The 15,481-nt window shown below is 37.5% G+C and overlaps 1 protein-coding gene across 4 annotated transcripts in view; it reads right to left on the bottom strand.

Annotated features, from left to right (window-relative positions):
• SULF1 (sulfatase 1) overlaps positions 1–15,481 on the bottom strand; it is a 200,995-nt gene that overhangs the window by 159,004 nt on the left and 26,510 nt on the right. Inside the window, exon 1 of one of the 4 annotated variants that reach the window (XM_021002091.2) lies at positions 10,545–10,811. The exons of 2 other annotated variants lie outside the window; for them this stretch is intronic. The gene's annotated coding sequence lies outside the window, so the exon portion shown is untranslated. Of the gene's footprint in view, positions 1–10,540; positions 10,812–15,481 lie in introns of those variants that run through there. One more of the 4 variants, XM_078153361.1, reaches the window with a different exon arrangement.

Genomic DNA, 15,481 nt, shown 5'->3' on the forward strand with positions numbered 1-15,481 from the left:
CCATCACTATCACCATCACCACCACTACTACTACTACCACCACCATCACTACTATTGCAACAGTTCCCTAACTGTCCTCTTAGGAATCATGTCTGTCTCCTCAATCCAACCTCTATGCCTCTGCCTTGCTAATCTTTATTAAGCTTTACTTTCATCATGTGACTACTGGCCTCTAGAATGTTCAATGGCTTTCATTTTCTTTTCATATCAAGACCAGTCTCTTTTGTCTGACTTTCAAAGCCCTTTGTTGCCCTCCTTACTTATCTCCAAAGGTATTGCCAATGACTTTCCAAAGCCAGTCCCTCAGCTTTAGTCAGACTGATCTCATTATCTCGATAATATACATAACTTATTCTGGCTCCTGTGCTTTTCTTTATATGTGGTCTTCCCCAGACTCACAGTGCTTTCCCTTTTGTGGTCTCCTTATCTGAATCCTCCCTATCTTTCAAAGATCAGCTAAAATCCCATCTCTTTCAGGAGGTCTTCCCAAATAACTCCATCTTTTGTTAATCTCCTCACTTGGAATCACATAGTACCACAAGGGTCAAATATACCATTAGAACTTTCAAATGTGTTGCCTTGTATAGTTTTTTCTTGTTTGGTGTCCTTAGTCATCCTTTCCCAGTTTGTAAGCTTCTTTTTGTAATCTATAGTTCTTGTGTTATCTACATCATCCTGCCCTTGCCAAGTGCCTAGAGCTGCACTCACTACATAGTAGGCACTCTCTCAGGACTTACTAGTGGATTGATGCGGTATCACTGGAAAGTGTGGCTCTGTTGTGAGTGATTTCTATATTCCTCAAAACTTGTTTCTGAAGCTGGCTGGGGTTATGTTAACTCTAAAAATAGATCCAAAGATCCAGTTTCATCTAGGATCTACAGAACTTTCCCCACGATAGACCACTTCCTTGCCTATTTGCTCCCACATTTTCCAGGTCATACTTCCAAGTTTTTATGTATGTAACTATTTATCATAAAAGTTAAGTATCTGAATCTATTAAAACTGTGGTAAAAGAAATAAATGCTGGATTAAGAATCTAAAGTAAACTATGTCATTAACAACCTTTTTAATTGTACACAATCCACAGATTGGATCAAAATGACTTTAAGGGGGCAATGAGGGTGGTATGGTGTATTGGATAGGAATGGACTGTGAGTCAGGAAGACATAGGTTTGAATGCTACTTCAAACAATTACTAGCTGTGGATCATGAGTGAATCACTTAACCATTCTGAGCCTTAATTACCTCACCTGTAAAAAAAGAATATTAATAGCACTTCCCTCATATGTGAGGATCAAATGAGATCATATATGTAAAGAGGTTTTCAAATCTTAATGTCTAAAATAATATAACCACCATGATAATAACAATAAAAATCACTAACACTTAAATAGCACTTACTATGGTCCCAGGCATTAATGTGAGATGGTGATGATGATGATGATGGTTATAGAGAAAACTTCCAATATGCATGCAGCATGCCAGATGCTACAGATATTACCAGGTTCAACAAAGGAAGAATGGCAGTGGAGATGTTCAATAATTCATCCCAGATAATACCTAAGAGTGCAGCAGTAATATTTATAGCCTCAGAAGTCTATGCAAAAAGGCATAGAAATTGAGTAATAAAAGGATAACTTAACCTAAGGATCTGAATTTAGCCTTATATGAGTATCATTGACAATTGGTCCAATGTGACTAATGGCAAATGAAGAAATTTCATTCAAAATTAATAGATTTGCTAAGCTGGTTAGTGCAGTACTATTATATATCATGTACTTTTACTCTTAGGAAGAAATCTATTATCATGGAGAGTATTTGTATGAAGATACAAAATGGAGAGACCAAAAGTATACTGTGGTAGAATGAAACAGCCCACACAGCCAGAAGTTGTAAACAAATGATGAGTTCAGGAAGCAGATCATAGAGCAAGGCAGTAGGCATGATATGGTAGCAACAGGGGATTTAAACTGAGATGACCTTACTCTTCTAAAAGCAGAGTAGATGACACATTTCTAACTTTCTTTGATGATAATTTCATCCTCCAGAAGGTGGAGGGAGATTCAAGGAGAGAAGCTATCTTAGACCTGATCCTAATGAAGAATTGTTTACTGAAGTAGGAACGAGAGGAAGTTTGTGAAAAAGTGACCATGCCGAAAGAAAAAAAAAGAAGTTACCATGCCATCTGCAACTTTGCTACAGATATGGAAGAGAGAGTCAAGTATAATCTCAGTATATTATAGACTTTGAGATGTCAGATTTTTAAAAAGTTCAGAGAAATGATGCATAGGAGTCCATGGCCTAAAAGTCCATAAGGGATGTTAGTCTATTCTCAAAAATGAAATTGAATATAGAAGCACAAATGATTGTGATAAGAAAGAAAAGAGAAAAAAGAGCAGGAAATATACACAAGGAAATTTTGTTTTAATTTAGATGTTTAAAAGATAGAAAAAAGGGCTAGTGATTGAGGTTCTGTAAGAATAAGTTCGGCAATGTAAAAATTCAGAATGAGACTATGAGCTGTGCTACAGACAAGAAAAAGAACTTTAAAAACAAACTTTGGTTGGAAGTGGAGGCAAGAGGATGATTTAAAAAGAGACAGGTCTATTGCTTGGGGTGGAAGGTATGATATAGTAATAGACACTGAAATTAGAACAGAATTATTCAACTTTTATTTGTTTTATTTCCTTACCAAGAAAAAAGATCTTCAAACTGAGGGGGGAGAAGAATATAAGCATGTATTAAGCACCTACTGTGCCAAACACTGTGCTGAGTACTGTACAGCTATTGCCTCAGTTGATCCTTACAGCAACCCTGTGAGGTGTGGGTTATTATCACCCCCACTTTGTATTTGAAGAAACGGAGGCAGCCACAATCACGTTGCTAGTCAAGTAAGTGTATGAGACTGAATTTGGACTCATGTCATCCTGACTCTACTCCCAGAACTCTATATACTGTGTTGCCTAGCCACTTAGGATATATAGAAGAAAAAGGGAATATGGAATTGATACAAAGATAGGGAGGAGATGCTAATAGAGTATCTAATTATCCTCAATGAATCCAAATCACTAAGTTCAGATAAACTATATCCCAGGAGACTGAAAGTATATTCACATATATTTGTGAAGCAACTGTTACATGATTTGAAAAATCATGGAGAATAGGACAGGTACTAAGTGACTAGAAAGGTGAATGTGGTCCCTATTTTGAGAAAGGAAAAGAAAGTAGACTTTTAAAATTTTAGTCTGATTAGTAGGACTCAAATTCCTTAACAATCCTATTATATTATTAAAGTGATGGCTTATGAGTACTTAGAGATGTACAGATCACCAATGAGTCTACATGATTCATTAAGAACAAGCTATCATAATCTTCTCTTTTTTTGATAAGATTGCCAGACTCATAGATAAGGAATGCCACAGGTGTGTACGTATGTGTGCATAATGTATAGGCATGATGCAATACACATATACATGTTTGTATGCCTACACACCTATAAATATCTACGCACACATATATACACATACACACATAACACACATATCCATGTACACATACACACACATGGCATTCCCCCACTTTTGAATCTGGCAACCTAATAAAAAAAGAGGAAGATTCTGACTTGTTCTTAATGACTCATTTAAGCTCATCAATGATTATACACACATGTACACTTGTGTGTATGTATGTGTATGTGTATGTGTGTGTGTGTGTGTGTGTGTGTGTATAAATGGACTGTGACAATGTGGCATTTTGGTACTTAAAAACTGGTAGAATGATCTTTCCCAAACAGTGGTGGTTTATGGATTGATGTCAACCTGGAAAGAATAACATAGTGGACTGCCGGAGGGCTCTGTCCATGGTGCTGTTTTGTTCAACATTTTAATCAATAACATAAGAACACATGTATGACATGCTTATTAAATTTTTTTTGGAAGACACAAAACTGATATGAATAGCTAACATGTTGGATGACAAAATTGGTATCCAAAAAACATTATTACAGGCTGAAGCCAATTGTATAAAATTTGATAGAGATAAATTTAGTCCTATTCTTGGATTAAAAAATGAACTGTTCAAATGCAAATCTATATAACAACTCATGTAAAGAAACTCTGAATGTTTTCATGGGCTACAAACTAACTCAATTGATTGAATAGTGTGTCATGGTAACAACAACAACAAAACTAAATGCAAACTTAGGCTGCATTTAGACATCTATTACCCAGATGTCTGGCCTGGTCAGATTACATCACATTTGGAGTGTTGTGTTCAGCTCTGGAGCCCAAATTTTAGGAAATGCATTAACAAACTTGAAAACCTGGAGAATGGCCAGGATAGAAAGAGAATTTTTTTAAAAAAATGCCATATAAGGACTGGATAAAGAAACTGAGGTTCTTTAGCATGAAGAAAGGAAGTCTTTGGGAAGGAGAATGATAGTTGTCTTCAAATGTTTGAAGAGCTAGCTCATGGAAAAAAGTTTAGAATTGTTTTGCTTGGCTTCATAGGGCAGACTTGAAACAATGGATGGAAAATGCAAGGAAATCGTTACACCTCCATATATGGAAGAATCTCTTAAGAGTCAGAATTGTCCAAAAGTAGAATATCTTGCCTTGGTATATAGTAATAGTAGCAACTAGTATTTATGCAGTATTATGCTTTAAGGATTACAAAGCACTTTACACTAGTTGTCACATTTGATTTTCACAACAACTCTGTTAGGTAGACATTGTTATTATCTCCATTTTATAAATGAGTTTAACTGATTTGCCCAGGGTCACTCAACAAGTAAGTCAGGATTTGAACTCAGGTCTTTCTGACTCTAAGTGCAGTCCTCTATCCACTCAGCTACATAGCTAGTCTGTCCCTCATCAATGGATGTCTTCAAGCACAGGGTAGATAACCATTTGTCAGGGATATTTTCGAGGAGATCCTTATCCAGTTTCAGATTGGAGAAGATGGCCTTAAAAGTGTCATCCCAACTCTGTCATTATATTATTTAATAGGACTAGAATTTAAGAATACCTCAAAGAACCAAGCCACATCGATTAGTGCACTGCATTATTGTATCCATCAGACAAAGAAATAGAGATAGAATGAAAAAATTGTATTTCAAAATAAAATTATAATTAAAATTTTGTATCACTTGATGCATGTGATCTATCTAGTGTTGAATGTTTCCATCTAACAAGTTCAGCTGAAGAATTTAGAAGCCAGAATTGGAAAATTTGGCTCTGCCTTAATCTTATCTTTAGATCAGTAAGTCATTACAGTTGGCACTTGATCTTTATCAATTGATGGTTTAGAGCAGTTTAAATGACTTAATTTAACTCTCTTGGCTTCCTCAGTTGTTTAGAAATTGAGCTGCGTTTCCTGGGTCTCAAACTATATGAACTTACTGGACATTCCTGGGAAACATTAAAATTATAGTTCTTGGTGGAAAACACTAACATCATTCATCAATACAGATAGAGTGAAACAGTATTAGGTATTTTTAAACAGTATTTGGGAAGCAATTTTGTATATAGTATCTATGTACACATTGAGACAGACCTGTGCATGGTAAATATTTGTTTTACTGTCTTACACACTTAGCCTTAAACTGTGTCTTAAGGCTGGTCTTGGCCCTATTATTGAAGCTTGCTTCATTCTCTGTTTTCCTCCCCATGGAAAATTCAAATCAATTCAAAAACACCCTCTGGGAGTTGTTGGAAGGTCCAAAAAGTCCTCATTAGGGAAGCTGCCCTGAACTACACAAGTCATACCATTGTGAATGATGAATGCATGTGGGACCATTACTTCACACACAATGACATGAGAGCTGAAAACATGTGAACAGGAAGCCAAACCCAAGAGAAAATTGGAATGTTTCCAGATTTCCAGGGAACATAGAAATTGAGCACAAAAAACTATCCTCTGGAATCAGGTATCTGGGGGATCATACAGTTGTGACATTGCCATTTCTGTCCCACTAAGTGAGTAAGCCCAGTGGCTCAGACAGCACCTCATGGTAACTCATCCTGATGAGACTGTCTTAAAACAATGACTATCTCTAAAGTCAGGGTTCTAAAGAACCCAGCAGGAAGCTTGTATGACGCATGGGGGGCACTGCACATGGGAGTTCAGCAAATGTTTCATATATAATCATGTTAAAAGGAAATATTTCCCAACACATCTCACTCCTTATTTAATAATGAAGTATACACTGATACATATAAATATGCAAAGGAGCTGTGATTGCATCAGTGTTGGGAACTCCCAGAGTCCTTCCAATAATGTAACCTATCAATGACTTAATAAGTAGTTAAGTCCTAGGGAGTTGCCTGACTTGCTTCAAGTAACACAGCTAATAAGTTTCAGGGGTGAGATCTGAGCCTTGGTCTTCTTAACCCCAAGCCAAATATGGTATCTATTGTACCACACTGCCTCTAAGCAATTACATAAAGTCTTTTTTTAAAAAAAAATTCTAATAAATGGCTTGTTCTCTCTAGCTTAAAAAAATACTCGTATCTGAATGCCTGAAATCAAAAGGTCTTCCCTATGCTTGGCACTTATGTTTACTCAACTACAGAGTTCAAGACTGATTTTACATTCTCTCTATTATTGTGTGAAAAGACTCTCAGCATAAATGAAATCAATATTTACTGTTTTCTCAAATGCCAATGAGGGGCATTTGAGATGGCCAAGTTGTGAAGTCAATCATTGAAAGCCAAAAGTTCCCTAGATCCTACTCAGTTCCTATATTTCTAATGACTGATGCATATTTTTAATATTGAGAGGATATGATTATGGTTCCATAGTCGTAACTTCCTAAACCTACTTCTCCATGCTCAATAGGTGTGGATTACCCGGCGGAAAGAAATATCACAGGGCTTTGTGAGATTATCCATAAGGTCTTGGATCAAACCTCCTTTGCCAAGAAGGTAAATAGTATGTGCTGTTAAATTTTCAAGAAAGGCATAACTCTGAAAATCAGCAAATATGATGGAGACATTACTGCAGAAGATTAAGTGCTGAGGCTGGAAAGGGCAAAAGGTACAAGAAAACTAAAGTTATCATAAAATAAAACCTCAGTGATTTAAAAAGTTATGGCTTTCTGTCTTCAATACAAATCAAATACCATTGAAGATGCAAAGAATTTTGTCACTAATATTGGGCTGGCAATAGGCAGTGAATACAGTGGTGATAGGCAGAAGAGGTGCAAACTCAATTAATTGCTATAAGAATTTCTGGGCAAGACCTTATCTGTCTTCATGCCTTCATTTCTAAACTGGGTCTCCTGATCAGGTAATGGCAATTATCCCTGATTCCTCTTTGCTTTTTGGAGCCTCAGTTTTCCAAAAAGACCCAGTTTAAGCACCACCTCCAGCATCCTCCTCTCTAAATTACCTTGCGCTCATTTTATGAATATTCTGTCTATAGTTATGTGTGTATATATCTATATCTATATCTACATCTATATCTATCTATCTGTATCTGTATCTATATATGTACATGTCATTGTCCTCATTAGACTGTAAGGTCCTTGAAGACAGAGCTGTTCTGTCTTTGTATCCTCAATATTTAACAGTCACTTATATGATTGATTGTTTGATTATGAATAAGTGTTGGAACGGACCATGAAACTCCCAAAGGTCTTTACTAGTCTGGCCTCCCTATCCCTGGTCCTCTAGTCTCATTCAGAAAGAATAGGAATTAAAAAAATTAATTAGAACTCTTTCTTATTTAACCTGTGAAAGCCAAAACTCACCTTATCTGAAAGTGTACTTAACCTTTGGCAAGGCTGCACTTCCTGCTATATGTGAATCTTCTTAAAGGTAATAGGGGCAATCCAATTAGCAGCACTGATACATCTAAGATAATGATTAGAGTCACATGATCACAGGATAAAAGTGTTACTGAGTCTTTGTTCCTTAGGATCAGTTTCAATTGCCATTATTCCCCCACTCAAAATTCAAGTAAAATCACTTGGCAGATCAAAGAAACAGCTTTTCCTGCTCTCACACTTCTTCCCATCTTCACTACCTTATTACATTTTTCAAACTCTGGTGAATGCCAGTATTCGACCACAAGGATCTCCCAGGTTTGGCTAATATTAAATCTGGAGAGAACAAACAGAAATTTGAAATATTTTTTATCACTATCTCAGAACAATTAAAATCCAACAATTATTAACATTATGTATACATCCCTAAAACCAGGTAATGAGAAACCCCTCTTTGTCTCATTTAAAGTTGAATATTAGCCAGACCTATGAATGTAATGTTAAGATTATGTCTAACATTGGCATCAGCCACATTATCTCAAGTTTGAACTTTAGCTGTAACATCAATTTTTCATCTAGGTGCAAAGAAAATGCAAATCCAGCCACACAGAATCCCAACTAGAAATGCCAGTCACAAAACACACTGAAAATGGACAATATTTCATGGATCCACTGCATTCACAAATTTGAAGATGCTTCTCTACTCAATCCAACACACTCATTTATACTACCAGGTTTATTACTGAAATTTTCGAACATATGATCTTATCATTAGAAACTTGGCTATAAGGTGATTGATTTTTGTCTAATGAAGTGACATGTGAAAACAATTTGATGAGGTACACCTTAATTTTTCTTCTAATTTAGGGGCTAGAATATTGGCTCATATTTTCCAGGCTTCTTTTGCTTTCATTACTTTGATTTACTTTCCTTAATGCCATTTATGCCAGAGAAGTGTATGAATAGATTGTGAAATACTGAGGTATATAACTACATAGACCACTTCACTACTTCCAAATATTCACTATTTTATTGAAAAAGCATAGATTATGACATCTTGCACACACACTCATATGTGTGCACACGTGCACACACACATACACACACACACACACACACACACACACACCAATCACCTGTGGCCAAGCTTCTAGAGATGAACCTATACAAACAGCATAGTTGGGCTTCTCATAACAGACATACCATCTTGGAATCAAAATCTTTATAACTTAGTCAGACCTTCCAGAGTTTAGTCTCTGTAGTTAAAACCTTAGAGAACCTAGGACCATCTTTCATGGTAAGATAAGTCTTTAAGCAAGGGTTTCATAGAAAAAGCATATAAATGGACAAATTTAAATAGCTGTGGAAATAGACCATCCTTCCTTGATCACCACTAACTGGATCATCACCAGTAGGCTAGACATTACTAGCATTCATTGCAACCCATGAAACATATAAACAAAACCAAATTTCCCTCATCCTGTGCAGATCCCCCTCTGATTCTGTAGCGATGGTGGAAAAATGGTGAAAAAGAGGGCAGAATCAGTTTTGAGCCTAACTTAAAATGGCATTGGTAAATCTAAATACAAATATTCACAATATCTTGTAAATACAAAATTCTATATCAGAAAGGACTTTTTAAAGCAATTTTTTCAATTAATAAACATTTACTTTTCTCTTTTCTACCTGTGCCCCAATTGAAAAAGAAAAAGAAAAAGAAACTCATCATAATAAATATACATACTCAAGCAAAACAAATTCCCTCATCAGCCTTGCCCTAGAATATGTCTCATTCTGTATCTTGAGGCCATCACCTCTGAGAAAGGATGCATACAACAATAAGAGACACAATAACACATAATCTGTTGGTTCTTTAGTTAGCAAATAACACTTCAAAAGCTCTTCAGAAATTGCATTTTGCTTAGTGCTATTCTGCTGTTTCCAAAAATTACTTTTTGTTGAAAAGCTAGAACTCCAAGTAATATCATATAGAAGAGCACTAATTTTATATGAATTTAGCATTCTCTGAAAAAAATAGCACCGTGATAATGACACTTTGGATTTTTGCCAGTGCTTAAAAAGTTAGATTCTATTTCTTCCCTCCTAGGGCTGTCAAAAATGTAATAGAAAATTCACATTTCCACTATGTAGTCTTACTCCATTTATACAAGTCAGTACAAGCTTCATGCACATACTGAGAGATGGGTTATAATCCAGTGTGAAAAGCAACTTTCAACAGCTGTTTACTTGTTGAAATGATAAGCAGTGGAGGCAGAGATACTGAAGATCAATGTTTATTACTTTTTGCCTAACAAATCAAGCTTAAAGTTGCAAGGCAAGGGGAGAAGAGGCTGGGAGATAGAGAAACAGACACAGACAGACAAAGAGGGAGAGAGAGAGAGAGAGAGAGAGAGAGAGAGAGAGAGAGAGAGAGAGAGAGAGAGAGAGAGAGAGAGAGAGAGAGAGAGAGAGAGAGAGAGAGAGAGAGGTCATAGGATGCTGTGAGAGTGACCAGATCCAGCGGATCTGGGGAGAGGGGTGCTAGATGATTGAGTGAATTGGCTACAAGAATTTTTTTTCCTTCCTATTTTTGTTAGGGGAGACCAAGTTGGGTGGAGGACTTTGGGCAGGATAGTATTTTTTCATCACCCAAGAATTCGAAGGAGGGAAAATAGCCCCAATGATTTTTAAATTATGAAACATTCAAGGCAGGGAAAGGACCATTGAAATACCCACCAAACCCCCTCAAAACTAAAGCCAGAGGCTCATACTTACTTACTTACAAAGGTTGCCCTCCAAATCTTCTCTAGGAAAAACGTCTTGAGATCCAGAAGTTTGCAGAGTACCAAAGATATGGTGGCAACAGGCTTTCCTTTCCAGGACTCATTGTTTCTTATCTCTTTTGACCTCTGAATGGAAGGCTACCAGGAGTCAGGAAACCCTCAATTCTGCTGTTGACCTTTTCCCTGCCTCTGCCAAATCATTTAACCTCTCAGCCTCAGTTTTCCAATCTGTGGAGGGGGGAGGGCTACCATCTGATAAAGGCCACAGGATACAGGAGCTTCATTAGAGAAGGTTTTGTCAAGTGCTTGCAAGATGAGAGGGTTACGTAAGCGCTGGGGTATTATTATCATCATACACCCCCATACAACCAGGGCTGCCAGACAAACAAAAGAGCAGTTCCAAGAAGAGGAGGAACAGAAACAGGAGTTACACTGAGGGTGAATTTAGGGACACTGCTTAAACTGACTGGATGAGGGAAAAGAGCAATTCAATATGTGCAGGCAAAGCTCTCTAAACAAACAGGGAGCTGCAGCTGGCAGAGGCCGATGAGGTGAAGAAAGCCACAGGCTCTCATTGTGAGGGCAGGCAGCCCCAGGCAAGGATTCTGTGCATGCGATTCCCGGCTCCATGTGGGCATAAAACAGTAGCTGCCTGTGGCAGGATAGAGTAGATGACGAGGATGTGGTATCTGGGGGCTGCAGAGGTTCCAGGGACCAAGTGCTTAGTAAATACAGTTGTCCCTTAGACCAGGTGCTGCTCCTGGTTTTCTGATTCTGGACTCTTCATTTCCCTATCATTGGTTGCCAGTGAGTTTCTGCATCATGATACTATCCTGTCTCTTTTAAGGATCCAACCAATAAGGCATGAGGGAGCACTTTATTCTGTGAGGAGTACAGGAAATGGGGTAGAATGTTGGAAAGGACTTTGGCTCCAGTGATTTGGAATTAGTTCCAGCCGTACTACTTGTTAACTGTGTGAAATAGAGGATAGGAACTGGCTCTGCAATTTTCTTGGTATAGGGAATTCCCTAGGAAGAAACTCTCCCTACCAGTACAGGTCAGCACCTGCTTTGCAACTCAGAGCTCTAGGACAACATGAGGTTAAATGACTTGTCCAGGCTGTCATGGCTAGTATGTGTCAGAGATAAGGACTTGAATCCACTCCCCTCACTACTCACCACAACACACTCTCTCTTTAGTTTTGTGACTTTGGATAAACCACTTTATTTCTTCAGAGCATCATTCTCCTCATTTGTAAAATAGAAAGGTAATGATTTTGTTGCCTACCCACCTTGTTTCCCTAAAAAATCTCAGGGAATTTCAAAAACCCAAGTCACACCATTAGGAATAGGACCAGCACTAAGGTCCCAAAGACCCTTTCCCACCACTGAGGTGTTTGAATATCAGCTAATACCCAATTCCTTGAAAGTCTTGCCTCTTCCTTGACTAGTTTGAATTAGCACCATTTCCAGGTCCAGATTCCTTGCTCCTTTTCCCCAATACTTACTCCTGCTTGATCAGGACAAGAAATGTATTAAAAGCTTATCAGATTTTGCTGGTGTTCATCCTTCGTTCTGGAAGAGGACCATGACATCAGGGAGATGATAGATCTTACTGGTTTGGGGGGGTACCACATTCCCTCTAAGTCTCTAGTTGGGTGCACCCAATTCCACCTGAGACCCCAGTGGTCCAGACCTGTTTCCACCATCCTCCCTGACTGCCTTTCTTACTGTGAGTATGCCATCTCAACAAAGGTGACTTCCTCTGCTGTCTGGTGTGGTCCATGTTTCTGTGCACTGGACTACTGATATCCTTGAACTTTTCTAAGTCTGCATTAAGACACTATCTACCCCACTGATTTGTTGGTAGAATTAATGAGATAAAGTATGTAAAGCACTTTGTAACCCCAAATTATTATATAAATGTTAACTATTATTATCATCATCATGAAAGATAATGATGACAATAATTTGTGATTCTTGATAGCTTGTTTTCCTACAGATTGTGTACAACGTGTTCCCCAGATACTGAATAATAATAGTTAACAACAAATAATAATTATGATGACAAATAGTGTGGTATAATAGACGAAGGGCTGGGTGTGGTAGAGCTGTGCTCAAACCCTGCTTCTGATATCATCTATAGGACTACTGGCAAGTTGCTTAACCTCTCTGAGTCTAAGGGAACATTAACATTATAAACTATACAGGTAAACCATAAGTCCTTGACATATTACTATAATAACAGTAGTGATGATGATGATGATGATGGTGGTGGTGGTGGTGATGATGGTGACAATGATTTCCATCTTGTAAACTGACAATAATCACTTCATATTCCTATAACTTGAATCAGGGTCATACAAATATATAATTTTGGTATTGGAAGATATCTTAGAGGTCCTGTAGTCCAACTCCCTCATTTTACAGACGAGGAAACTGAGGTCCAACTTAGTGAAGGGACCACACCAATAGTGTCAAGCTAGGACTAGAATGGGATTTACCCTTTGATATACCCAAATATGCAAAATAATGAGACCTGTTAAAATTAACTTATAATAATATAAAATATAACTTATAATAATAAAATTAACTTATAGCTTAGTGGACCTGCTCAGTGGGCCTTTAAATATGACAGGCCCCCTACCTTGATATTCCACATTTCCTTATCCACTAAGAGATGACAGTTGTCTATGTAACGATAATGAGATATTATCTCAAGGTCACATCTCCTAGTCAAATATGTTACTACTGTTTTCTGAGAGTGTAAGATTTAAGATAATAGCTTTTGTATGGGAAGATCTAACATTTTTCTGGTTTTAAGACCGTGGGGGTAGAAAGCAGAACAACTTTTGTTTTATGTCAAGTCGAAGCTGAGTAAAGGTTACATACATGCATGCATATGGACAATTTAGTTGTTATTTTCCTAATTCAAGCAAAGGCAGTTGAAGGGCTAAGTTGGATGCACTGTGGGACATTTTTTTATTTCCCCATGAATCACCCCCTTCATTATATAGACTGATCCTGAGATCATGTTGGGAGTAGATAAAGAATTTGGGTGTAGGACTCCTAATGCAGGTACTTTCAATTCTCAGTATTGGAGCTCTCACAAATGAAACCTATCTGTGATTCAGGACATAAGACCTGGGAGATTTTTTCAGGCATGAAGAGGTTGAGCAACTTCCCAAAGGTCACATTACTAGTAAGTGGCTGAGGTAGCATTCAAACTTAGACTTTCTGACTTGAAGCCCATCACTCTGCTACCCTATGTACCTCTTCTCATTGGAATAACATAGCTTAAAACTTTTATGTATTTGCAAATATTTGCTATTTACATTTTTAAATACATATTGTTTTCCCCAAATAGAATGTAAGCTTCTTGAAGTCAGAGACTGTTTTGTTTTTGTCTTTGTTTCCCTTCACCTAGCACAGGACCTGACCTAATACTATAAATACTTGAATGAATTAGTCCACTCAAAAGTACTTCATATGAAGCTTGCCTCTTCTTTTTGGGTTAGCATATGTATAGTGGTTTATGAAAAGCCACATGGGTAGGAAAAGCAGTATTTCAGGCCTAGGAAAGGTAAAATAATCTAAAGTCCCTCTGGTTTCTCCTTACATATTTGTGATAATTCTCTGACACAATAGAAAAACGGAGCACAAAATTATGAAGGAACCTGACAAAAAATATGGAATAAGCAGCTCATGATTATGGAGCCCCCACTATGCATCAAAATATTTACAAATACTGCTCGGTGTGAAGTGGCTCCACTATTTGAATCCACATTATTCAAAGGTATAATTATATGTAAAATATTTTAACTAGATCCAGCACAATGGAAATGTATAAAGTAAAATAATGAAACATTATTTGCACTAATCAGGACCTAGCCATAGAAATTATAATACAAAGATACTATGTCCATGGGAATTGATGTACTTTGGTTTCAGGCTGCCTGGGATTTTCCTTCCTTTAAATATAATTTCTACCTGGAGATCTTTTGGAAGAGCAGAGGTATATTACTGGCATAGCTTAACATCCTTGGGATGGCTCCAGTGCACTCCTGCCTAGAGGCCAAAAGATAAGCACAATTACCCATTGGGGTTTCTTCCAGTCCTATCATGTAAACCTTTATTAATTGTAATCATTTGGTGGTGCCCTGGGTAAAGTGAATATGCAAAGATTTCTCCTTCTTAGACAAGCAATCATTGCTTGATAAACATTTTTCTATTATGAAGCCTACTAGTTTCCTTTAAAATTATCCATTACAAAACAAAACTTGAGATGTCAATTTTTTTTTCCTCTTCATGAAATTTACTATGGGAAGGAAGATTATGCATGTTTGCACTAGGCTTTGGGTTCTAAATGAATTTTCTACAAAGTACATAGAATGCATAAGATCATTTAATCATTTCCAAAATATCAATACATTTCATTCCCAAACAATACTTTCATCTTCATTTTACTTACGGAGAAACTGAGTCACAGAGCTTGAAGTGTCTTGATTGCAAGTTATACTAGTCTAGTTTGCCAACTACCAGGACCCCAGATAGTAGAAGGGAAGGATAATGGACTTGGAATCCGGGGGAACAGGCTTGAATATGACCTAGCTGTGCAGCTATAAAAAAGTCATTTGACCTACGTGAGCTTTAGTTTTCATCTCTTTAAAACTGAGCACAATAACTACAATATCTATGTCATAGGATTGCTGAGAGGCCCTAATTAGATAAATTATAGAAAGTGCTTAGTAACTCTTTGGTTGGGGGGGGTGCGTCTAGGGGAAACTGGGCCATCATTGGGGTAGACAATGTCCAGCAAGGAGATCCACCCTGTTCTATAACTTAGGGTCTTAGAGAGAGACCTGGGCCAGAGGTAAGCTGAATGACTTGTCCAGGATCATGCAGCCAATATGCATCAGAGGTGGCAGGACTCG

The sequence above is a fragment of the Phascolarctos cinereus genome, unplaced genomic scaffold (genome assembly GCF_003287225.1).
Source record: "Phascolarctos cinereus isolate Bilbo 61053 unplaced genomic scaffold, phaCin_HiC Scaffold_4;HRSCAF=312, whole genome shotgun sequence".
Lineage (NCBI taxonomy): Eukaryota > Metazoa > Chordata > Mammalia > Diprotodontia > Phascolarctidae > Phascolarctos > Phascolarctos cinereus.